The sequence below is a fragment of the Peromyscus eremicus genome, chromosome 1, assembly GCF_949786415.1.
Source record: "Peromyscus eremicus chromosome 1, PerEre_H2_v1, whole genome shotgun sequence".
In the NCBI taxonomy this organism is placed as follows: Eukaryota; Metazoa; Chordata; class Mammalia; order Rodentia; family Cricetidae; genus Peromyscus; species Peromyscus eremicus.
In genome coordinates this window covers 112,425,327-112,451,564 of record NC_081416.1, presented here as the reverse complement: position 1 = coordinate 112,451,564, position 26,238 = coordinate 112,425,327, and the positions used below count along the sequence as shown (strand labels likewise).

At 36.1% G+C, this 26,238-nt stretch overlaps 1 pseudogene; it reads left to right on the top strand.

The window, feature by feature from the left end:
* Positions 1–18,187: 18,187 nt before the first annotated feature.
* On the top strand, positions 18,188–19,443 carry LOC131902195 (small ribosomal subunit protein uS3-like; annotated as a pseudogene).
* The last annotated feature ends 6,795 nt before the right edge of the window (positions 19,444–26,238 follow it).

The following is a 26,238-nucleotide window of genomic DNA, read 5'->3' as shown; positions in this document are numbered from 1 at the left end:
AAATCGCAGGCATTTGAAATTGAGCTTGTGTGCCTTTTTTTGCCTGACACAAAGACTGACGTTACTCTCAAGATTTTAGTGCTTTGAAAACAGCATCACATGGCACTGTGCAAAGTGCACTTTATGAGTCTAAGGAGCATTTGCACAGGAAGTTGAGAATCTAAATGAAATCCTAGTCAGTCTACTTGGCTTTGTATTGCACTACATATTTTTAAAGAAGAATTTGGTTGTCATGGTTTTCATAAAATTTCAAGCCACAATTGAGTGTTATTTAATATACATTATATCACTCAGAATAGTCACCCTGTTTATCCACTATCATTAAAATCTAAGAGTAATTAAAGACAACATTGTTTTCTTTGGCTTTTGTATTTGCTTTTATGTAAAATGTATAATTAACATGTCCGTTTATTAATGTCAAATCTTGCTTTTAATATATTCCTTCTTGTGAATCATCTTCTCAAAACACAGCGTTTTAAGAAAACACAGGGACAGGCCTGGGAATGTTGCTCAGTTTTAGGACACTTGCTTAGCATGTACATGGTACTAAGTCCAAATTCCATTTTCAAATTAATACTCTTTTAAAAAATTATTTTGTTTAATTTTTGAGATAATATAATTACATCATGTCTCATTTACCTTTCCTCTCTCTATGACCTCCCAAATATCCCCCTTACTGACTTTAAAATTCATGACCTTTTAAAATTAATTGTTATATACACACTCTTTAAAAATATTACTTTTTCTTTGTTATTTGAATTTTGTACATGTACACAAAAGAAACATGATCATATCCACTCCCCCCTCCCTTCTTTCATTCCCTGAAATCACCTACAACATGGCTTCTTCCAATTCCATAGCTGTGTGTGTGTGTGTGTGTGTGTGTGTGTGTGTGTGTGTGTCTTTGCATGTGTGTGTGTCTTTGTGTGTGTGCGTGTGTGTGTGTGTGTCACAATCCACTGTCTAACTAGTACTGTTCAAAAGTATATATGGGTATAGTTCTATCATTAGGAAGTATATCAATGGCCAAACGTACAAACATGATTCTCCATCCCCCAGCAACTATCTACAGCTAATAGCTCTTCAGTAAGAGGTGTGTCCTGAAGAGTGCCATAAATTGAGGCATCTATGCTGGAATTTTTGCTAGGTTGATCTTGTGCAGGTCTTTTACAGGTAATTACAGCTGCCACTATTGTGATAATCATACCAACTCTAGAAGTCTGCATTTTATAACCCTCTATTGTATCATCTGGCTTTTACATTCTTACCACTATTCCCATCCATTTTCATACTTTTCTTTTTTGAAACCACTAAGTCTACTTAGTGCTGTGTGTGTATGCATTTGTAGAGGGCTATCTATTGGAACATGGATAGCTTTGCAAGAACCTGAACTTGACAGTAAGACACTCCTGCTAAAATCACCACGTACTTGAGTCATAGAACACAGAAATTAAGTTGGTATCTACCTCGAAGTTTCATCTGAACTAGATAGGTATCACGATACTGGAAGATGTTAAGCACACTGCCAGAAAAGAAAAAAAAAAAAGAAAGAAAAAGTAGTCACCAATCTCACCTGAATATAGACTCCATGAGCTAATATAATGACCAGACTGGCAAGATATGCCCCCTGGTCCAATTGTGGTATGAGTGTTATAGAAGTAACTAACCACTTTCTGATTATGTTTAAAGCCTTCCACAACATGGAACAAGCTCATGCCTGGCACCATTGACAGGGCCAACAACCCAAGGCTATGTAGTCATGGGTTCTAGAAGAGAATCTACTGTTTTTATTTTGCTAAATGAACATGATATTAAATAAGCTCCAAAATATTTAGTGTCATGCCTATAGATTATCCTATCACTCAACCCTAATCAGAGAAGCTTGTTTTTGCTGCAGATGGCAATTAACACAGAGAAGAATAGCTGGTCATCCTGCAGAGGACAAGAGGTTGTGGAAATCTCAATCTTAAAGGGGACATCCACATTTTACTCCTACTCCCAAGGCTCAAGGATCACTAGCGGGGGCAGGAAGGTTGTAAGACCTAGAGGTGGTGATTAAGTACATGAAAATAGTGTTTTCTGGACACAGAGGTTTACAAATTTTATTAATTGTTCATGATAGGAGTTGCTAGTATTTAAGTGTAGATTTTTGTAACTCCAAGCTTATCCTAACTTATCATCAAAATATTTACTTAGGAAATGCAAGCTAGAAATTGAAAGTCAGCTTTAGATTCTTTCTTTGCTTAGAGGCAGCAGTGTTGATTTTCATTCTCTTCTGTTGGACTGGATACTTCATGAATTTCCTGATTTAGCACTCCATGCTTTAATCTGAAATATTATTGAAGGATACTGCAGGTGGGAATACCAGGTTTCTTATAGGAAGTGGCACCTGTTAGATTGCCCATACTCATAAGGACAACACTAATTGCACCTAGTGAGTTATAAGGGAGAGTTAGAAGGAACGTAGGCATCAGTATGATCAAAATATATTATATACAAGTAGGAAATTCTCAAAGAGTGAATTTTAACAACCTTGCAGTCAATATGTGGCAGCACCAGAACCAGAAATCAGGTCATTTTTCACTTCTTGTCAAAATCACTCTGCTCCTGCTACATCTGACTCCCTTAATAATGTAGTAGTTGATAATTTTCTTCCACTTTAACATCTCCTTTGTAGCCTCCAGAGTGGATGACATGAAGAAAAAGCTTAAGTTTAGAAAGAATTCATCCATTATCAAGTTTTTAGAGTGCCCCTTAAAATATTGATTTCCAGCTGGGCAGTGGTGACACATGCCTTTAATCCCAGCACTTTGGAGGCAGAGTCAAGCATATCTTTGTGAGTTCAAGGCCAGCCTGGTCTACAAAGTAAGTTCTAGGACAGAACAGACCCCAAAGCTATACAAAGAAACCCTGTCTCAAAAAAACAAAAAAAAATATTTCCTTATTATTTGCATATTGGATGAAAAGAGCATTAGACAGTTTGCTCATTCAATGTGCATTATTGATACTACATGTTCTTTGCATAATACTTGTTGTATTAGATGCAAAATGAATCAATATGGAAAATGACTATCAAAACTTTCTCTACTCACTGTAATCAAGGTCACATGTTAGCTAGTGCAACTATGGAGCCCTCCACAAAAGTGACAATGATCCATTTAAAAATATGAAGTTTACACTGATTTCACAAGAGTCCACAAAACCCAGTCCTCTACATTAGCATTATGAATTCAGTGGAAAGGCATACACACAATAATTTTTAGATTTAAATTGTGGACAGTTGAGAGCTGTTTGGGAAAGCTACATGGAAGGATCCATTTCTAGCATTGACTTTCCAGGCATAAGCCAAGACAAGAAGGAGGAACCAGAGGAAATGGAATACAAGTCAGATTTGTCTTCAGAAAAGAAGGGTGGATAACTAGAATAGACATCTGAGAAGAAAGGGCTCTGGTGCAGCTCTGTGCAGAGACAGGCCTGCTGGGACTGCCTATTATATGCTTCTGCACAAGGTAATGTTCCAGGGAAAGACACACTGAGGCGACCTCACTGTACTTGTCCTAATTGCTGTTTTCCTGAACAAGTGTGTCACTGCATTCTTTGTATACAATTAAGTAGAAGAAACATGGTTCAAGCTTTGATCTTTTGTCATGAGAATGACAATCCCCTTTGAAGATGCATATTGTAATAATTCTCCCACCTAGACAGAAAGGAGTTGTGATGTGTCATAGTATAAGTAGTAAAGATAGGAAAAGAGTGCCTGAGTTGGGAAGTAAAGATAATGGTATCCTGTATCAACTTGGGAAGCCAGTCAAAAGGTACTTTAAGAGAGATCTTAAAGGGTAAACTATTACAGAAAATAAACACATCGACACTTTAATTAATAATGAATAACTACTTATATATAATTAAATTTCTACTATGTAATCTATTATCTCTTAATGTAGTAATTGAGTATATATCTATAACACCTTCTTTTGTATTAATAGCATCTCTTCTTTCCTTTCCTTTATCCAAATCATTTCCATCCTTCAAGACTCAGTCTTTCTCCGTGAAGTGTTTGCTGATGATGCTAATTGTATTAATCTCTTTTTCCAGATTCCTTGGGAAACAAAAAAAAAAAGCTTTGCTTACCGAAGGCTTACTCTGCCAACTGAAGAGACATGTAATGTTTTTTCTTAACACAATAGTGTGAATTGTTATGTTAGGCAGAATAGTAGCTTTCAAAGATTTCTGCACGATACCTAGATTCTGCAGCTATCCTATCTTGGACACACAGACATCCTGAAGAGTAGAATTTGTGAGGTACTTTTCAGAGCCTCTATTGACAAGAGTCTTGATGTCTTGACTTAAGAAAGTGTTTTAAGTCCCTGCGTAGATTGTTCCAGTTACATTGCTTCTTTGATCAAGTACGTTCTCTTAAATGACCTACACATGTCAGGATACAGATGTGTAACCCCATTGGCCTAAGTTGTTTCAAAATCAAGCAGCTACGGAGCTCCTATGTGTTCAAATGTGGCTGTTCCTAGTTTACCTTGCAAAGCCTCTTATCCTGATGTGCACCCTATTTCATCTCCCCTCTTCAAGAAGTTGGGAAGCTGATGATAGAATTTTCTGGGAGAAAGTATTTTTAAAGTTTATTTTTGTAGTAATACATAAATCATAAAATCTGTGCAAATCAATGTAACGATCTGATATATGTACACAGTCTATAATGTTTCAATCAGGTTAAGATATATAAGTTCAAAAGTATTTATCATGGGGAGAGGTGGGCAGTTATTAATAAATATCTGGCCAAGTGCTTCTAGACTCTGATTATCAGGGAACTCAACTCATGTTGATTCACCAACACTCATTTTTGGCTACTATATCTAAATGACAAATGAAACATTATCTAGCAATCTGGATAAAATAGGTGTTCCTTGTCACAAACTCTCTAAATATGTAGGTCTAGTTGAATCATTCTTTATCTCTTTTTTATTAATTTGAAAATTGTTTATTACAAGCTTTATAAATTATCTTACTTTGGTTGGCAATTTAGAAGTACAGTATATAGTACAAAATATATAGTACAAACATGGTAGCATTTTTGTATAATGCTTACATACACTTGTGTAAGGTTTAAATCATTACATATCTATATAATGTTTAAATCATGTTAAATATATCTATCTTTACATTTATCATGAGAGGGTATTTATCAATCATTACAGGGACAGAAGAAGATAAGAACAGTAACAAAACATACTAACTGTATGATTAATTAGAATATATGGGAAGTTACTCCATCCCTGTCCTCAAGTTCATTCCCGTTTGCATGTCTGCACCTTTACTGCCATTGGCTGGCTCGGTGAATGAGTCAGCTTCTGAGCTGAGTGCAGAGAGCACCAACCTCCAGGAGGGGCCTTTTTGTTGTCCATTTTAAAATCACTGAACCTGTCTTTCTGGTACTTACTCATCATTGTGAGATCTCCCCCGTCCTGGTATTTTTGGTGCTTGTCTTTTGATCTCTGTACCTCCTGCATTCCAGGAATTTACTGGCCACTTGGTAGCTACCTGCTGTTTTCCTGTGACCTTATGTGCTCTCAAAATGTGCCATCCCTGAGCAAAACAGTCTCAAGTATCATGAGAGGTTAGATAACAGCTTCCCTGATCTCTTATGTGTAATCCTCTTCTCTTTTCTTTTTTTTTTCCTAGTTTCTGAGGCAGAGTCCCCTTCAATTCTCTTTGAAATTTTTAGTAGCTCTTTAAACTTTTTCACATAGAACTACTTTATTAGATACTTTCAGGAATATATTTTATTACACTCATTTTTTATGAGTATTTGTTTTTACCCACTTTACTCCTATGTCATGTTACAACAATTAGAATACTAAATAGAGGAACATTTTAAACTCTGGGACTGTAGACCAGCATTAAAATAATGGATGGCTTGAGCCAGTGAAGAAGAATATTGATAATGTGTATGGCATTGATGCAATAAAGAGCACCTAGTACAGCCAGAAGGTAGAATCCGCAGCCTTCAATCCAGATCTATATTTAAAGCCTAAGTACTCAGCTTCCCATGATGCAAGCAGATACCTTGGATCTCAGAACACAAGACATCCAATAATAAGTTGTTTTAGAATGGATACACAATTTCATGATGAAGTTTGAATACCTACTTGCTAACCTTCTAATTTGTGTGCTGTGCTTCTGCATTAGGTCTGTTTTCATGAGCACAATTGTTTTCTCTGTGTATCCAAGCACAGTCAGCCCTATACATCACCATTATAGCATCCTGAAAGCCCCTCTGTTTCTTCCCAACTGAAAAAAAAATTATGTTGTTTTATACTTTGGGGGGGGGCAGGTCTCTGTGCACACACATGCCTGTGTATGTATGTGTATGTTCATATACACATATACGTATCTATACACTACCAGTCAGTTAAGCCCAAATTCAGATACAATATTTTGAATCCTGATTTTCCCCTCAGTAAAATAACTGTGCAGATTGCACTATGATTTAATACCTACTATCTTTTATTTTCTTTTATTGCCTCAATTTGACCACAATCTGTATATTCATTAAATCAGCTTTTTTAATTGTCTTCCATTTACTGTATGCAAGCTTTATTTCATGACTGCCTTCATCTGCTGTCAGCCCATTCCCCAATAAAGATCTTGTGAATATTATGCTTCAAAATGCCATATATAAATTTGGTCAGTTTTCTTCACTACATCTATGAAATTCTGTTCCTCAAGTTCCAAGTCTTCCTGGAACAGATCTCTACTCTTGGATACACTAGGTAGAACACTTACTACTGAGCACACATATTGATATGAATGAGTCCCAGAGATACCAATTGATATTCACTACTGTTCTCAAAGTTGACGATTTGAAATTGGGCTGCTTTTTTTTTTCATGAAGATACGGAGACAATAACTTTTCCCCTATTTTAGTATGACTTGATCCCATCAAAACATAAGACATTTATGTTTGTATCTCATTAATTTTTACAGTTTATGGTGAGCCAGATTGTTCAGGTTTCTAGTCACACTGCCTATTTCCCCTACAACACAGCAAAAAATGGAAACTCGTGTACCATTTTAATTGGGGGCCTATTTGAGTGAAACTGAGTAAAGCCAGGGAACACTCAAACTATTTTTTGATAGAGCCAACTTGCATGCTTGCCTCTCATTTTTATATTAGGTTATAAACTATGCTTATTCCTGGGGGCAGGCCACATAAAATGCCCAAACTTGAAGTCTGATAGAGAGGAAACTCAGACAGGAAGATACCATGGAGGAAGTCCTGGAGTCTTGAGAAAGTGGGGGACAGAAAGGAAGAAATGAGGTGTAATCACTAAGAGACTGCCATGTATATGTTAATCACAAGGTGACAGGAAATTGGCAAACAATTAGAGAAACGCTTTTAAGTCTACCGTCACAATTTGCTAGACACTCATCATCTGTGCTGGGATTCCAGGCTAGCTAATCGAGGATTCACTGGACATGCAGTCCACCAGCCTTCCTGTCCAAGAACCTTCTGGGAAAGGTCTGGTTCAGTTGTACATTAGATTTCTGAAGTACACCTGAGCTGCTTGTGTTGTTGTCTCTCTGCTAAGTTCTCCCAGGCCAATCCTGGAGTCTGGAAGCACAGAATGATTTGCCTGACCAGCAGTGATGAACACAATTCTCATATCCACTACCAGAAATAAAACAGTGTTCATTTTGATAGAATTATATCACAAGAACATGAAGACCATCAAACAAATAGTTCAAAAACTTCCGGGTCTTCCAGAAACACCTCAGACCACTGAATTTTATGTTGATTTGGAAATAATTAAAATTTGTGCATAAATTTAAGTTTTAGCTGAAAATTTTAACATTAGCTATTAAATTTTTTATCTGAAGTAATGCTTCATTCATGTCTAAAAGTCAAAAATATAAGGTTATGATATTTATTGCAGTAACTTTTTTAATAAGTAAAACGTCAATGTGTACACCTGAGAAAATTAAAGTGTTGAGCAAATTAAACACAACATACTATCATCTAAAGTTTTGTAGAATTTTTGATTCTTTGCTATAATGTGTTTTTGTTTGCAAATGTTTTGTTGAGGACTTTTATATTTATGATCACTAGGAAAATTGGTCTACAGTTTTATTTCCTCTGTGTGTGTGTGTGTGTGCGTGTGCGCGCGTGTGTCTGATTTTGGTGTCAGAGTGATATTGAGCTTACAAAAAAATGTTCTCTCCATTTCCATGTTGTTGTCTTCCTTAAACATTTGGTTGAATTCAGCAGTCAGTCCATCTATCACTAGGCTTTCTTTATGGGAATACTCATTTGCTGGTTAAATATCTTTGCTTCTCCTGGGTTTGTTGTGTTACTTCCTGACTGAGTTTATGAGGTCACGAATTTTAAAGAATTTATCCATTTCTTCTAGGTTTTTCAGCTTTGGAGGAATGTAAGTTTTCAAAATACTCCCTCATGATCCTTAGGGTTCACTGGAGTATGTTGCAAATTCCTTTTCATCTTATCTGGGTCTGCTTTCTTTTGATTAGTTTTGTTAGAGGTATGCCAAGCATTTAATCTTTTCAATGACCGTTTCTCTGTTTCATTCACTTTATATATTGTTTTTGTCATCTCTGTTTTATTAATTTCTGTCATAATCTGTATTATTTCTTGCAATCTGCTCTTTATTAGTTTGGATTGTTCTTGTTTTCTTAAGACCTTGAGGTATATCATTAAGTTATTTATGTGGTGTTTATCTGATTCTTTGCCGTGTATACTTATAGAAATAAACTTCCATTTAGAACTGTTTCAGCTCTACCCTTGGAACTGTGATAGCATTTTTATTTTATTCTAGGAATTTGAATTTTCTCAATGCTTTCTTCAATGACTTGCTGTTCATTCAAAAGTGCAGTTCAGTTATTAAGTATTTCTTTGGTGTCTTTGGTTTTTCTAGTTGTTGATTTGTAGAGTTATTTCAATACCACATGATAAAATATAAGGAATTGTTTCATTTATTTCTTTGTTAATATTTGCTTTGTTGCATGCAACAGGGTGGACTTTAGAGGTGATTTGTTTTTATTGATTTTTCTCCAATATAATACAACCCAACCACAGTTTCCTCTCCCTCCAATCCTCCCACTTGCCCTCCCCTTTCCCCTAGATGGACTCCCCCTCATTTCCCTTCAGAAAGCAGCAGGACTCCAAGAGATAATGGCGAGACAGGACAAAGCAAGATACAATAAGACAACGGATAATTTTATGAAGTGTAGGAAGATTATATATTCCTACTTTTTGGATGAAATATTCTGTAGAAATTTGTCAAATATATTTGACTGATGGTATAATTTATCTTGATGACTTTTGCAGCACTTTATGTTGGAAGATCTGTTAAAGATGAGAGTGGTAAATAGAAATCTTCCACTATTATTGTATCTGGACATAACTGGCCTTTCACAGATTTTAAGGTCTACTTTACAAAATTAAGAATCCCAAGATACAATGAATTATTATTCACAATTGTCATATATTCTTGAGAAATCTTTTCTCATGTTTATCTGAAGTGGCCAGTTAATAAGTTTTGACCAGATTTTATTTGAAATCCACTTTATCATATAGGATAATCATAATGTCAGCTTGTTTAAAGCTTTCATTTGTTGGTTACTTGATTTCTGGCCTTTGATTCTCATTATTTTTATGTGTTTTGAGGTAATGTGTGTTTCTTTAGGACATCCATATTGATTAACTTGTTCTTTCACAATTTCTTTTTTTAAAAATGTTTTGTATTGAAAGTCCATACAATATATTCTAATCATGGTTTCCCCATCTCCTCCCCACCTCCCTACCCATCCAACTCTATTACTTCTTCCTCTTTTTATGGAATAAAAAAAAAACAGAATAAAACAAAGAAATAAATTTAAAAAATAACAGAAAAAAAGCACTAAAAATTACACAAATATACTCACATAAATAAAAATAAACCCATAAAAACACAAACTCAAAAACCATATTATAAAAGTAAAAGACCAGTAAGATTTTAAAAAATGCCTAAACAAAGCAGTATAAGAACAAAAAAATCTTCTACAAAAACACCAATGACCTTGTTTTTTGTTTGTTGACCATTTACTGCTGGGCATGGAGCCTGTCCTTAAGGGTGGTCTGTATTCCCATGGAGATTCCACTGGGAAAAATGTCAGCTAGAAAGATCTTCTTAGTTAGGGATGGAATATAATGTCCACTTCCCTTTTCAACTTTAAAACTCTATCTGGTTTGAACCTGGGCAGGCCCTGTGTGTACTCCCATGGTCTCTGTGAGCTCATATGTGCATTAATCCTGTTGTACCTGGAACACTATTTTCTTGGTGTCATCTTGAATTTATTTATATATTTATCTATTTATTTGTTTGTTTGTTGAGAAGCCCTGTATAACTCTGGCTGTCCTGGACCTAGCTCTATCGACCTGGCTGGCCTTGAACTCAGATATTTGCCTAGCTTTGCCTCCAGGATGCTGGGATTGAAGGCATGCACCATGATTCTGGGCTTTGGGCTGATTTTTAAATAATCACAGATTCTAATTTTCTCTCTGTTAAGCTTAGTTCTGAACACTGTACTTTGTTCTCACTATTGCTTGAAATCGACAAGTAGAAGATTTATTCAGTTTGCTATCACCAAATAAACTATATTTCTTAGGGAGAAAGAATTTGTGTTCCTTACCTAGATAATGATGAGGAAACTGTTTTCTTTTATTTGACTGTTGTAAATAAACCCAAGGATATGTTCTTCATAGCCAGGCTTCATTGGGAATGTTTATGACTGTTTGATTATAAACTGTGAACTGATTAGCAATGCTTCACTAGGAAATGAGAGGATTCCTCATTATTAAGGGCGTTTGCTTCACTTATTTGCCGTCTTACCTCTTTTCAGTAATATTCATATTTAAATTATACTTCTCAGTATACCAGGCTTTAAAAGACTAGTTTATTCCTTGGGTGTTTACAATTGATTCCTCATATCCTAGTGTGGTCATGGTACCTTCCCTAGATTCAAAGGAAAACATGGCAGTATTTGCAATCTCTCTGAAAACACTGTGAGGAAACATCCTGATAAACCTGATAAATTATGAGTGAATTACTCAGGGTGCCAGATGTTCACGGCAGTAATTTTTATAACAAAATACATCTGGCATATTCCAGAAATGAAAACTACCTTTTATCTATATCCAGCTGGTGTTTTTGTCTCAGGTGTTTCCTCAGCAACCACTTGGATGGAATTAGTAAAATAATAACAACCTTGATTTTCACACAAAGTTTTAGAATATTCACTTCAAAAAGAAAATTATTTTCTTCTTGCTCTCTCCCCAGAAATGCCTGGTACACAACAGCAAGGTCACTCAGAAAAGGTAAGGTAACGTGGAAATGGCAATTTACAAAACAATCCTTACTGTTTTTGCATAAATAAATTACTGTACTAAGTTATGACATGCAAACAAATTGAGTAAGCCCAATTGTTTGAGTGTTATTACCTCATTCAGCCTGATTAAAAAATTATAATTGTTAATCATGTATATGTGAAGGTGCATATGTACATGTGAGTGTAGATGCTCTAAACCCAGAAGAAGTCCTAGAGCTGGAAATACATCTATGAATAGCCTGATATAGATTCATCCTAATGCATTTTAACAAAAGATGGCATCTTGTTTTGAACTCAAGTGTCTCAGACAGAAGACTAGTGGCTGGTACTCTGAAAACTTGCTTATCTCTTATGGCCAAATACTGCCCAGACCACACTTACCGGCTTACTACAAAGCCATTTGGTCTGTTCTCACTTCAAGAAAAATTCTATAAGCATTTTCTTTCTGATTTTTCTCTTTGCTAATTGTGATGGCTGGCATTGTTAACTTGACAGAGTCTAGGATCACCTAGAAGAAAAGCATCTGAGCATGCCTCTGAGGGGTTATCTTTGTGTGTGTGTGTGTTTGAGGGGTGTGTGCATGTCACAGAATTCATGAGGTGTTCAATGGACAATATTTGGGATTTGGTTCTCTCCATTTAACCTGGGTTCTAGAAAGTAAACTCAGGTCAGTAGGCTTGTGTGACAATTGTTTTTATCAATCAATCTCCTTGGAGGATAATCTTAATTACATTCATTGAGCAGGGAAGATCCATCCATTTTGTGTGGCACCATTCCATGGATGGAATCCTGGAATATTTCAAATGAAAAAGGTGAGCTGAGCAGCATCATGCACTCATTACTCTCTGGATGTGGGTGCAGTTTGAACAGCTGCTTTGAGTTCATGCTGCCTTCACTTGCTCACTGTAGTGATCTGCACTTTGAACTTTGAGCCAGAATAAACACCTTCTCCCTTAAATTCCTTTTATTAGACAATTTTATTCTAGCAATAGACAAAAGGTACAGATACTTTGGCCAATGTGTGTAATCTCTTTTTCAAGCAGCTCAATTAACTAAGTATGGGTAGCAGACAGATCCATGATGATATGTATGTGTGTACAGATAGTGCTTTTTAACCATTCTTCCTATGATTCATGGCCTTTTATCTTTCTTTGTAAGCTTAAGTCCTTTCAATTAGCAATAATACTTGTCTCTTCTTATTAGATAATGAGAAAATATCAGTGAAGAGACAAAGATGGTGTAATTATTCTCACAGAGATGTAGGAGATGTAATGTTTATTGGGTATCCTTATTTCTACCTGGGGAAGACCAAAGCCAGGTGGGGTCCAACCATTGTACTCTTGAGTGAACTCTGGATCTAAACAATCTATAAAACAGAGCTAAAAAAAACCCAGTACAGTATCCATGTGTTCTTAGTAAGCAAGCACTGATCTATGGGTACACACACACACACACACATACACACACATACACACACACACAGACACACACACACACACACACGTATGTATAGTATGTATATGTATGTATGTATGTATATATGTATATTGCTATGAAAGCTGAACCCAAACCATTGTGCAGAAGATATTAATGTAGAGAGCTCTAAACAAAGAGCCAAGAGGCTGACAACATGTTTGATTCACATCAGCATGCTTTTGCTGTGAATAACTTCCTTTAACCACAGTTATATGTGTGTTTGGACTATATGAATGGTATTTCTTTAAAGCTGAGACTATTTGATGTCATAAAAATTACAAAGTAGGTAAAACTTTGATTTTAAAGGTCTTTCATCTATCTTTCAATCTCGATTTCTTTTTCTCCTCTTCACCATTGTTTGCTTTTAACATATTCATGTTGTCCTCATTTGCCCTGGATGGTTATTTTAAGCCTGTACCCAAAAGGCAAACATCATTTCCACACATGTGATTTTATTTCCTGTGTTGAAACTAAAACAATCGAAATGAAAAATTTTAATAGCTAAAAGGTATAAGGCCTAAGGATTTGACATTATCAGTACCTCTCTAAAAGAAACAGTCACTCATTCAAGGAGTATATGTTGCTATCTTTGTATATTATCTATATAGAAATTGACTACTTTTCCTATAATAGCAGGACAATGTTTTTAAATGGCAGCTTTTAATTAATACATGAGTACTTCAGGAGCCCAGCATTTAGGCTGCGTTTTCGAGCCTATTGTGGAACAGGCATTTGTAGCTATATTTCAACAAAAATATAGCTACAATAAATATAGCTATATAACATAAGTATTTACCTACTTAAATTCAATCTTCTTTCAGGCTATGCAATGTATTTCAATTGTTTATCTTCTTGAATACATAATGGAGAGGAATATTTTATAACCTCCATTATCTAAGTTGTAAGAAGTTGGAAAACTTGTGTATCAAACACATGGTGACTTTTGGATTTTGCCTTTAAGAAGCTGTCACTGTGGGTGAGTAAATAACAATATGCAAGATACCGTGATGTAACTGAAAAACAAAATGCACATCAAAGGACAGTCCCTGAGTACTTGCCACAGCCCAGATGTGAAATCCATGATTTTGAAATTCAAAGGAAGGAGAGATTATCACAAGATCAACTACATTTAGAAAGCTTCATAGAAATGATGGATCACATTGAATTTTTAAATAAGCAATTGCAATAACAGAACACTTTTTGAAGTAAGAAATTGCATACAACAGAGATAAAGAGTGAAGTTGAAAGGAGGAACTCTCAGGAACACTGATGTAGATGATCAAGTTGTCAAGGCAAGTTTCAGTGGCTACTGAGAGCATGAATGATGCACAATAATGAAGGGACTAATAATGAGTTAATAACTATTAGCATAGAGGACAGTAAGAAGGACAATTTGTGTCCACACTATCCTTCCCTTCTGTGAGCATCTTGGCATGGGTTTATTCTAGCAGAATTCATACTTGCACAGGGGATGGGGAGTCACATCATAAGGCAGAAATAATATGGAAAAATCTCCTAGAAGCGCAGAAACACTTAGAAAATAATTTGTTATTTTGTGAATCAATACTTTTTACTCTAAATTTCCTTTTTCAGTCTTTGGAGAGGTAACACGTTAGGAATATACTGAATCAAGTAAGAAAAGAGAAAAAAATTGCATGTGGTAAGTGGAAATTAACATTTTTAAGTATCTGAGGTAAATCAGAGATGGTGCAAAAGTACTTGTTAGTTGACAGATTTTTTTTAACTTAATTTTACTCCAAATTACAGTGAGATTAAGGAAAGTTTAATACTTGGCCCAAATTCATATAGTTACTAAAAAATCAAGATTTATTTTCAAATAAGTGTCACTGATCTCTAAGTCCATGCTTTCTTGTCAAATGAAATTTATATAAAAAACAAATAAAAATAATATATTATGAGAAAACATTCATAGGAAATTCAATAAATAAAATATTCAGTTAATAATTAATATTTCAATTTGTGTTTCTTTATAGCATATGATCCTGACATTTGTTGTCTTAAAATAACTTTTAATTATCTTTCTCTCTCATGATATTGGATTGAGTGGGAACAGCCATATGGTTCTTTTTCTATATTACATCAGATGTTGCTAGTCATGTAGTGGCCTGAAAGGTCTTTGGGCCTATAACTTTCAAGAGGGTTCATTCACATGGCTGTAGTTGAGTCTGGATACTGCCTGGCATCTCAGAAATGGCAGATGAACACAAAAATTTGCAGTTGCTTCTCTTTTATGTGACCATGGCATGTGACTTGGGATTCGAGCAATCTAGTAACTGGATTCCAAGACAGAAACTTCTAATGGAAATAGGATCAGGAAGATTTTTTAATAATTAAGACAAGGTAGGTTAACCTGTCTAGAATATTTTCAGCCTTAGGATTAGGGTACAGTACTAATTTAATTAGTTGGTGGATTTAATTTATTTCTTAATTTTGGTTAGAGAATACCCCTAAGTGGTTGAGAGGGAACACACTTTATATTCCTAATATTACTGAAAGGTCAATTTTCTGTTACTTTAACAAAGTGTCTGATATTGGATAATTTCTAAACAACAGAAGTCTAGGTGGCCTTTGTTTATGGAGGCAAGAAAATGTGAGAACTTCGTGCCAGTCTCTGCTTAGCTTGCCAAGAACTCCTTATTGAATTATGACTTGGTAAAAGGCATCATATTCAGAAGTCAGAGTGAGCATGCTAAAGGTCTCTCTTATAAAGCTATCAATGTCAACATAGGTCCCCACTCTTATGGTCAAATCTGACTTTGATCACTTCCCAATGACTCCACCATCAAATACAAATAGAGTTATGGACTTAAATTTCCAATACATCAACTCTTGAGGTGCACATTTGAGACTAGCAGGACCCCATGAGAACAAGATGCCTTTTAGCCAGCTCCGTGCGTACATTCTGCCACCCACACTACACTGTTCACTCTGTGAGAAAGAGCTACACTTTCCACAGCACTATACTTAGCCCTTGTGCTCAGGAAATGTTGATGTGGCCATAAGTTGAATGTACTCTGTGGTTGATACATTGTGCACCCCAATAAACTTATCTGGGGGTCAGAGAACAGAACAGCCATAATATTAAACATAGAGTTTAATAGAGTTTAGGCAGTGGTAACGCACGCCTTTAATCTTAGCATTCCAGAGGCAAAGATCCATCTGGATCTCTGTGAGTTCAAAGCCACACTAGAAACAGCCAGGCATGGTAACTCACGCCTTTAAGCCCAGGAAGTGATGGCAGAAAGCAGAAAGGTATATAAGGTATGAGGGCCAGGAACTTAGAGCTGGTTAAGCTTTTCAGCTTTTAGCAGCAGTTCAGCTGAGATCCATTTGGATGAGAACTCAGAGGCTTCCAGTTTGAGGAGACAGGATCAGCTGAGTAATTGGCAAAGTGAGGTGGCTGTGGCTGGGTCTATTTTTCTGATCTTCCAGCGTTCACCCCAATACCTGGCTCTAGGTTTGTTTTTATTAATAAGACCTTCTATCGATTCATGCTACAGTATTCCAAATGTTGTAAAATGAGTGGTGCTCATAAGAAGTCTCTCCCAAATCCCCCTATGGCATCATTATCAAAATAAGACAGGATGAAATCAGCTGACAAGGATCATTTTTATTGCACAATCATTACTGTGAAATAATTTCAAGTAATAATGTTTTACTTTATCCCCCTCTGCAAAAACCTGCATCCTACACAGGGTGAAAAGTTCTATCTCACATTGACCCGTCTCAGGGACGGGCACAGATGCTGAAGAAGCAAGTTCACACTATTAATTAGTTATTCATTATTGCATGGTTGCAAAGGAGCCTTATGACCCATCCAGACTTAAAATGAGCACAGTCATCAGTATTTCCATCTTTTCAAAATAGGAAGTACTTTTAGTCTAAAGTGCATGATTTCTGGACTGTATTTCAAAATGCTGCTTTTCTGTTATAATCTTTTTGAAAGCCAAGTTTATAAACAACTCTTTTTAGCCTAACATGTTTTTTTTTCCTGTGTTGACAGTAAGGTACTGTTTATTACATAATTCACATTTTTCGTCTTTGCTATGATCAGAAATTTGTTTAAGTCAGAAAAATAAAGCAGCAAAATCTAAAATTTATTGTAGTAAAGTGATAATTCTTTCTAAGCAAGGGATTTCATTTTTACCAGAGCAAAGTAAAAGTATTTCAGCATTACTGAGAAAATAATTGTAATCCTGTAAATTCTCAACACAGGACTAGAAACAAAATGGAAGAACATCAGACGCTGTAGGAAAAACAGGTTGTTTCATAAACCTGGGGGCTTGTGTGGCAATGAGAAAAACAGTGCTTCTGCTGGTTATCCTTCAACATCAAATACCATCATAAAACACACCGGAGATATGGCCATCTCTTCTGTAGTGTCTTCAAATTCTAAAAACAATACAACCCTCTCCAAACTTTCCAAAAATAAAAAAAGATGAAAATCATCATCAGTTATACACAACTAGATATTTATAAGCAAGTTGAGGACATGATTCTAGTTTTATTTATCCAACAAAATCATTCTTTGATCTCTGACTTCAAGACTCCAGTGAAGTTATTTTAAAGCCATTAATAAAATAGTTTTATTGTCTCCTTCCCTATTTGAAAGGTTTTGAACCATTCCTTCTCAATATGTTTGTTCTCTTTTCTTAGCTTTGGGGACATTTCTGAGGTCTGATTGTCTTCATCCCCTTGGACCTTTAATGGAACTTTGAAGTCTCACGCTTGATTCCTGAATTCATCTCTTCACAGTCTCAGTCTTTTCCTTGTTGTGGACTCTAGTAGAAGCTCAATGATGTAAGGTAAAGGGCACCTCCATGCTCTTTACTTGGTGCTTCTCCTTCTGAGATTCCCTTGATATTTTTTCTCTCAGGTAAATTCCAGTGTTTACAGTATATCTTTATTTAGTAAGTATTTTTCCTATAAAAGTCATTAATTTTCTGTTCATTGCTATTCTATTACTTTGTCCTTTTCTCCATTGAATTCCTCTTAGTTGTTTCGAGGTATCATATGTAAACACCACCAAAATTATCCTTGAATAATCAGTTACATTCTATTGCATGATGTATGTTGAGGTGTGGCCAACCTGTATTCATTCTGACACCAGTAATGAAATTTAAACTTTATTGCTGACAATCATATTTCCTCATCTGAAGATAATCCTATTTACCCTGTAGGATTCTTTTGAGGTAGAACATTGTACAATGCATCTAAAATAGTTAACATAATGCCTGGCAATAAATAGTCAATAAATTCTAACTACTCACCTTTCTGTGGCACGCTGCGCAAGATGGCAGTACAAATTTCCAAGAAGAGGAAGTTTGTGGATGATGGCATCTTCAAAGCTGAACTAAATGAGTTTCTCACTCAGGAACTGGCTGAAGGTGGCTACTCTACTCTGGAGTTGAAGTCCGAGTTACACCAACCAGAACAGAAATCACTGTTTTAGCCACCAGAACACAGAATGTTCTTGGTGAGAAGGGTCGTCGTAAAGTGAGTTGACTGTGGTAGTCCAGAAGAGGTTCGGCTTCCCTGAGGGCAGTGTAGAGCTTTATGCAGAAAAGGTAGCCACAAGAGGTCTGTGTGTCATTGCTCAGGCGGAGTCTCTACATTACAAACTCCTAGGAGGGCTTGCTGTGCCAAGGGCCTGCTATGGTGTGCTTAGGTTCATTATGGAGAGTGGGGCCAGGGGCTGTGAGGTTGTGGTGTCTGGGAAGCTCTGAGGACAGAGGGCCAAGTCCATGAAGTTTGTGGATGGGCTGATGATCCACAGTGGAGACCCTGTTAACTACTATGTTGACACTGCTGTGTGCCATGTGCTCCTGAGACAAGGTATGCTGGGCATCAAAGTGAAGATCATGCTGCCCTGGGACCCAAGTGGTAAGATCAGCCCCAAGAAGCCTCTGCCTGATCATGTGAGCATTGTAGAACCTATAGACGAAATCTTGCCCACCATCCCCATCTCAGAGCAGAAGGGTGGGAAGCCAGAGCCACCTGCTGCTGTGGGATGGTCTATATGTCAAATGCTCTGATTGGTCAATAAATAAAACACTGATTGGCCAGTGGCCAGGCAGGAAGTGTAGGCAGAACTCTCAGAGAGGAGAACTGAGAGAACTGGAATGTGGGAGGAGACTGCCAGCCGCTGCCATGACAAGCAGCATGTGAGCCATGTGGCAAGTTATAGATTTATAGAAATGTATTAATTTAAGATGTAAGAACTAGATAGCTAGAAGCCTGAGCAATTAGGCCAAGCAGTTTAAATAATGTAAGTGTCTGTGTGTTTATTTTAAAAGTGGGCTGTCGGGGCCGGGCGGTGGTGGCCTTTAATCCCAGCACTCGGGAGGCAGAGCCAGGCGGATCTCTGTGAGTTCGAGGCCAGCCTGGGCTACCAAGTGAGTTCCAGGAAAGGCACAAAGCTACACAGAGAAACCCTGTCTCGAAAAAAAAAAAAAAAGTGGGCTGTCGGACTGCCAGTGTTTGGTGGGATGCAGGGAGAAAACTCTCCAGCTACAACCTGCCATGCCCCAGCCAGTGCCTACAGCATAACAGGGTCTTGGCAGCTGCATCTGGAGGCTGGATGTTGTCCTGTACAAACAGACTTTTAATAAAATCTTGCATAAAGAAAAAAAATTCTAACGACTCTTATTATAGGGATTAAAACTGAATAGGAAAGGAAGTAGAGAACAATAAAACAGGGGTTTGGGCAAAAAAAAATGAAGCCAAGAAAATTTAATATTGACTAGTTTCAATAGAATTTTGGTAGAACAAAAGTATTCGTTGGAAATTTTGGTAGAACTAAGGGAATGTAAGAATTGTGAGACAGGAAGCTTGTAATGAGTGAGTGGAATTCTGTTTATAGACTGTCATCTGCTCTATGAGGTGCTGGAGAGCTCTGATGTCTGATGAACACATCCACATTGTGGCCACAAATTAGTAGTGGAAATGGATCTCAAGGAGAGATACTCAATATTGACATTAATAACAAATTATTAAATAGGATGAAATTGAATTTTTGCATTCAGAATTTAAATGGTTGCCATGGACATTTCAGATACCAGATAAGACTAATTTTAAACAAAAGAGTGCTGATTAATCACCAGATTCTTTAAAATATGCTCAGAAATGACCAGGGCATTTGATCAAGTATGCTGAGTTAATGTAGGATAAAGGGTGTTGTACACAAGAATTGAGGACTAATTAAATGGAAGGTTACATGATTTCTCATTCACCATTTTATTGCTATGAAACAAAGAGCATGAGAGAGTGTGTACCTTCTATGTTAGAGCTGGATTTGAAATCCATGGCTCTGAAATCTTACCTATGGCCAAGTTTGTAACTGATGCTTTAGAATTGAAAAACATCTATAATTACTCATTAGTATTTTATCTAAAAGTGCTTCTATGTTCCAGTAGCACAGATGATTAATTACAACAGATACTGCCTGGTCCACAGAACCTAAGGTATAAACTGTGTGGCTCTCTTCAGAGAACACTTGTTGATTCATGCCCCAGAGTCAAATATTCTTCTAACATATAGTGTTTTTCTAAAGTATTCCCCATTTAGTCAATGCCAAGAACTAAATAACCATACATTGTTAGGGTGAGAATATAGGGTGGAGATTACTTACCATGAGTAATTGGTTCCAGAAAGGAAGGTGAACGTTAGGAATATAAGAAAATACGAGAAATGAAATAGGCCCAAGAAATGAAAGTTTGCAAGAAGGCACTGAAGGGAAGAAGCTTATCTAGGGGAAGTAAGTTATAAACACTCCAAAAGAGACCTAAGGGTTTTTATGGCCTCAAGCTGCATGAACAAACCTTCCATGTCAGGTTCTGTCACATTCAGTAAAGCTGAGGCCTCAGATAATGCCAGAGATGTGAAAATGCAGTATTAAGTTAGACAGCAATGATGAATCTCTAATTAGAAAGAGAAGCCTGGGGGCCTCAAGGAGTAGACAGAGGTCATTCAACCAGAAAGGTCTTAACAATTGCTAGACCATGTCATAAGGATTACTATGGCACAAACCAAAATGAATATGTATGCAAAGACTCTGATTATGAACAAGCTCCTACTTCACTTCCCAGTAAAATATTCTAAAGGGATAAATGGTATACATATTAATCTCTTTATATTTATGCACACTTTTACACACACACACACATATGCAATTTTAATGTGTATTTTTGAGATTAGAAGATTTTATTTGGGCATTTTAAATATTGAGTCTTCTATTACACATTGCTACTTAGAATTACTTAGAATTTCTGCTTCAAAAAAATAAGTCACTACTATTTAAGATATAAAATAGGGAATGTTGAGATGACTCAGAGGTTAAGAGCACTGGCTGCTCTGACATAGGACCATGCTTTAATTCCCTATATTGGTCCAATTGACATGGTGTCTTGAAACTGTATGTAACTCTAATTTTAGGTGAGTCAACCTAATTCCCTCTTCTGGCCTCTTCATGCACTGGGTTAGTACATGATGCACAATCATATTTGCAAGCAAAATGTCCATACAAATACATTTAAAAATTTTAAAGACATGTGGTATTCATTTCTTCACAATAAGTGGTTCCCATAGCCTGCTTACAATTTTCTATTGTTGATGACATTCAAATGATATAGAATTCTTGTGAATTACAATGTCAAAACTAAGCACTATATTTAGTTATCTGTACTACACATATACATATGTTTTTTAACTACATTTCAGATGTCTGACACTATATTTTAATAATTAGTTATGTCACAAAGTAAGATCTAAAGTTGGTCAATTGAATTACGATTGGAAATTGATACTAACCCACCAAACTTTTATATGAATCATTGAGAATATTTCAAAGGAAAAACTCCAAACCTCAAAATAAAAATACAACAAATACCTTATAATGATGCATGAAGACTCCTAGTTACTTCTTTCTTGGGGTCTACATGATTCTAGAAGAGAAAATGGCATTACAATGTGATGATACATGATTAAAAGAACTAAAATAAAATGCTGTTGAAGCGAGCCAGGGAAAATCACACAAAGAATGGAATCTCCTCATTTTAAAGACAAATTGGAGATCACTATCTAGGAGGAAACATGGCATTTGGTTAGTCTAACTGTTAGCATAATAATATTAGAAGGTCCATTAGAAGATGAAAGGTCACTTTTCAACTGTCACTACATTTTGGCTATCATTCAGTCTAGGTGTATAGTGAGTCTCATGTTGACAAAACAGTTCTTTATACATTTTTTCTTTACTTATTCATTCATTTCTTGAGCCAGTACAGTGTGCAAAGCACAATAGTAGGTTCTTGTAAGCAAAGTCACAGGGCTCAGAATATTTACTCAAGGTGAAAGGCAGACAACAGAGGGACCAGGCTACTAAAGAATTCTGAAAGCTACATCAGAGACACCCCAGGGACGCTGGTAATAGAGAGGTATCGGTGCTACCCAGTGGGAAACTCTTCTCTAGGAAAAGAATATGGGCATTTGATTACCTGTTTCATAACAATGAAAATTTTAAAATAATAAAAGTGTCATTTAATGGAGGTGTAACTCAGTACTGGAGTGCTTGCCTATTCTATATAAGGCTATATATTTGATCCCCAACTCAAATGAAGAACATATTGACAATAAATTTAAAAAATATAGTCTTGTCGGAAAGAATGAGTATAAATGTTTTATAATAAATAAATGGCAATGATTTATTATAAATTAGATTGCCAAGAAGTTAACTCAAAGAAATGGAAGCAGTAGGAATCTTAGCATGGGTAATACTAAGAGGAAGAGGAATGAACTTAGCTAATGTTTTATTTTTTGAAGGTTGAGACTATACTGCTTTTATCCAACTCAGAAAGGAACCTGCTGCTGACCTCCAGGTCTCTTCCAGCACTAGCAGTCTGTTAGTTAATAACCACAGAGAATGTTAAAAAGAAACAACACTGAGTTTCACTTGAGCTTATGCAGCACTAAGGGGAAGATCTTTCTCAGACCTCAGCCTGATTACATCAGAAACCTACCAAGGCAATTATACTTTAAAAGTAATTTGACTGACATGCAATTTTTTTGAAATTTTGTCAAACTTGTAAAAAGATCAATCACATTGCTCTGGCCATTCAATAATCAGAACAAAAGAATTATTGTTTCACTTGCATGAACAACTTTTAAATTTAAAACATGAAGAATATTTGAATGCTATATTCACTAATATGTTTGTAGTTTCTGAGATGTGATTATTGTTTGCAGCTTTCTGGAACTGAACACCAAGCAAAATCTCTCTACTTATGATAAACGAGTTCTTAGTGCATAAGCTACCAGGTGCTGAGAGAAATGCCAGTTCAGAGCACAGTCTGTGATGCCCAGGGAAGTGTCCGGGCAATGGAGATGGGAGCATATGGAGACAAATTCTAGGGCTAGAAGCATTCAGATGTCTAGGTCAGACACTTGAGAGGGATCCCCATTGCTGATCACCTGCCAGAGTCTGTGCACTTGGTGAATTTCATGGTTGAACTTTAATTCCTAACATCAAACTTGGAACAAAACAAACCACAGTCTTAGAGGAGCTTGGAGCAGGCACATGGAACAAATGCTGTAGAGGATCAAGAAAGACTCTAAAGATCCAGTTGCCGTGCATGATATAGGGAGGGCAGGAAATTTAAAGAAATGTAATGTAATGTTAATAATGTTTATGGGAATGTGAAGGACAATTTTTGTCATACAAGTTTTTCACCTGCTTAGAGTTAAACCAGTATTATTTGGGGGCTATTGTGAAAGGTGTTATTTCCCTAATTTTTTTCCCAGTTCATTTTTTATTTATATATAGGAGGGCTACTGACTTCTTTTGAGGGTGGGGCATTAGTCATGTATCCAGTTAGTTTACTGAAAGTGTTTATGAGCTGTAGGAGTCCCTGGTGGCCTTTAAGGGTCACTAATATATACTATTCTATCATCTGCAATTAAAGAAACTTTGACTTTTTTTCCAGTTTCCCTTTGTCTCCATTATATTGTTATAGCTAGAACTCGAGATCTAATTTAAATGGATATGAAGAGAATGGACAGCCATGTCTTGCTCATGATTTTAGTGGAATAGCTTTGAGTTTCTCTTCATTTAATTTGATGCTGGCTATAGGCTTGCTGTGTATTGCTTTTATTATGTTTAGGTATGTTCCTTGAAGCCCTGATCTCTCCAGGGCTTTTTATCAGGAAAGGGTATTGGATTTTGTCAAAGGCTTTTTCAGCATCTAATGAGATGATCAGGTTTTTTTCTTTCAATTTATGTGATGGATTACATTTACTGACTTTCATATTTTGAAAGATCCCTGCATATCTGGGATGAAGCTTACTTAATCGTGGTGGGTGATTTTTTTTCTTTTTTGATCTTAGATTTGGTTTGTAAGTATTTCATTGAGTACTTTTGCATCCATGTTCATATGGGAAATTGGTCTGTAATCCTTTCTTGGTTGAGTCTTTATGTGGTTTTGTATCACAGTAACTATGGCCTCATAAAATGAATTGGGCAGTTTTCCTTCTCTTTCTATTTTGTGGAATAATTTGTGGATAACTGGCTTTAATTCTTGAAAATCTTCAGAATTCTGTGCTAAAACCATCTGTCCTTGGAATTTTTTTGGTTGGGAATCTTTTAGAGGTTGCTTCTATTTCACTAGGGGTTACAGGTGTATTTTAAATGTTCATATGATCTTGATTTAACTTTGTTAAGTGGAACCTATCAAGAAAATTATCCATTTCTTTTAGATTTTTCAATTTAATGCAGTAAAGGTTTTTAAAGTTTGTCCTTATGCTTTTCTGGATTTCTTTGAGCTCTGTTGTTATGTCTCCCATCTGTTTCTGTTTTTTTGTTTGTTTGTTTGTTTTTGAATATTCTTCATTAATCCTTCAGGTAATTTCTATTAGAGTTTGTCTGTCTTCTTTGCTTTCTCAAATAACCAACTCTTTGTTTCATTGATTCTTTGTATTGTCTTTGTTTCTATTTTATTTATTTTAGCCCTCACTTTCATTTTTTCCTGCCATCTACTACTCTTGAGTGTGCTTACTTTGTTTTGTTTTGTTTTGTTACTAGAGTTTTGAGGTGTGTTGTTAAACAATTTTTTTTTTTATGAAGGCACTTAGTGCTATGAACTTTCCACTTAGTACCGCTTTCATTGTGACCCATAAGTTTGGATATGTTGTATATTCATTTTTTGAATTCTAGAAAGTCTTTAATTTCTGTCTTTATTTGTCTTGACCTATTTTTTATTCAGTAGAGAATGTTCAGTTTCCATGAATTTGTAAGCTTTTGTTTGTTTCTGTTCTTGTTAATAACCGTCTTTAATCCATGGTGGCCTGATGGGGTACAGGAGTTATTTCTATTTTCTTTTATCTGTTGAGACTTTCTTTGTCTCCAAGTTTGTGGAAAATTGTGGAGAAAGCTCCATGAGGTACTGAGAAGAAATTGTATTCTGTTGTGTTGGGGTAAAATGTTATGTAGATATCTTTTAAATCCATCTGGTTTATGACATCTGTGAGCTCCAGTGTTTCTCTGTTTAGTTTTTGATGAACCCCCTGGTGGTGAAAGTGGGATATTGAGGTATCCCACTATCAATGTGTGAATGTCAATATGTGGTTTTAGTGATGTCTCTTTGACAAACGTGTATGCCCTTGCTTTCAGGGAATAGATGTTAAGAATCAACATGTCATCTTGAAGGATTTTTTTCCTTTGATGAATATGAACTGTCCCTCCCCATCTCTTTGATTAATTTTGATTGGAAGTCTATTTGGTTAGATGTTAGAATGTCTACACCAGCTTTCTTCTTAGGTTCGTTTGCTTGGAAAATCTTTTCCCAACCCTTTACTCTGAGATAATGTCTATCTTTGATATTGAGGTGTTTCTTGTATGCAGCAGCAGAACGGATCCTTTTTTCACATCCATTCTGTTAGTCTACATCTTCTTATTGGAGGATTGGGAATATTGATATTGAGAAATATCAATGACCAATTATTTCTAATTCCTCTTATTTCATTGTTGTTGTTGGTTGTGGTAGTGTGTGTGTGTGTGTGTGTGTGTGTGCGCGCGCGTGCGCACAGGCACACTTGTCTTCTTTTTGGTTTTGCTAGTGTGAAATTATTTATTTCCTGTGTTTTAATGGGTGCAGTTAACCTCCTTGTGTTGGAGTTTTCTTTCTAGTATCTTCTTCAGGACTGGTTTTATAGATAGACATTGTTTAAATTTGGCTTTGTCGTAGAATATCCTGTTTTCTCCATTTATGTTGATTGAAAGATTTGCTGAGTATAGTGGTCTGGGCTAGCTTCCGTGGTCTCTTAGAGTCTGCAGGGCATCTTTTCAGTTTCAGAGAT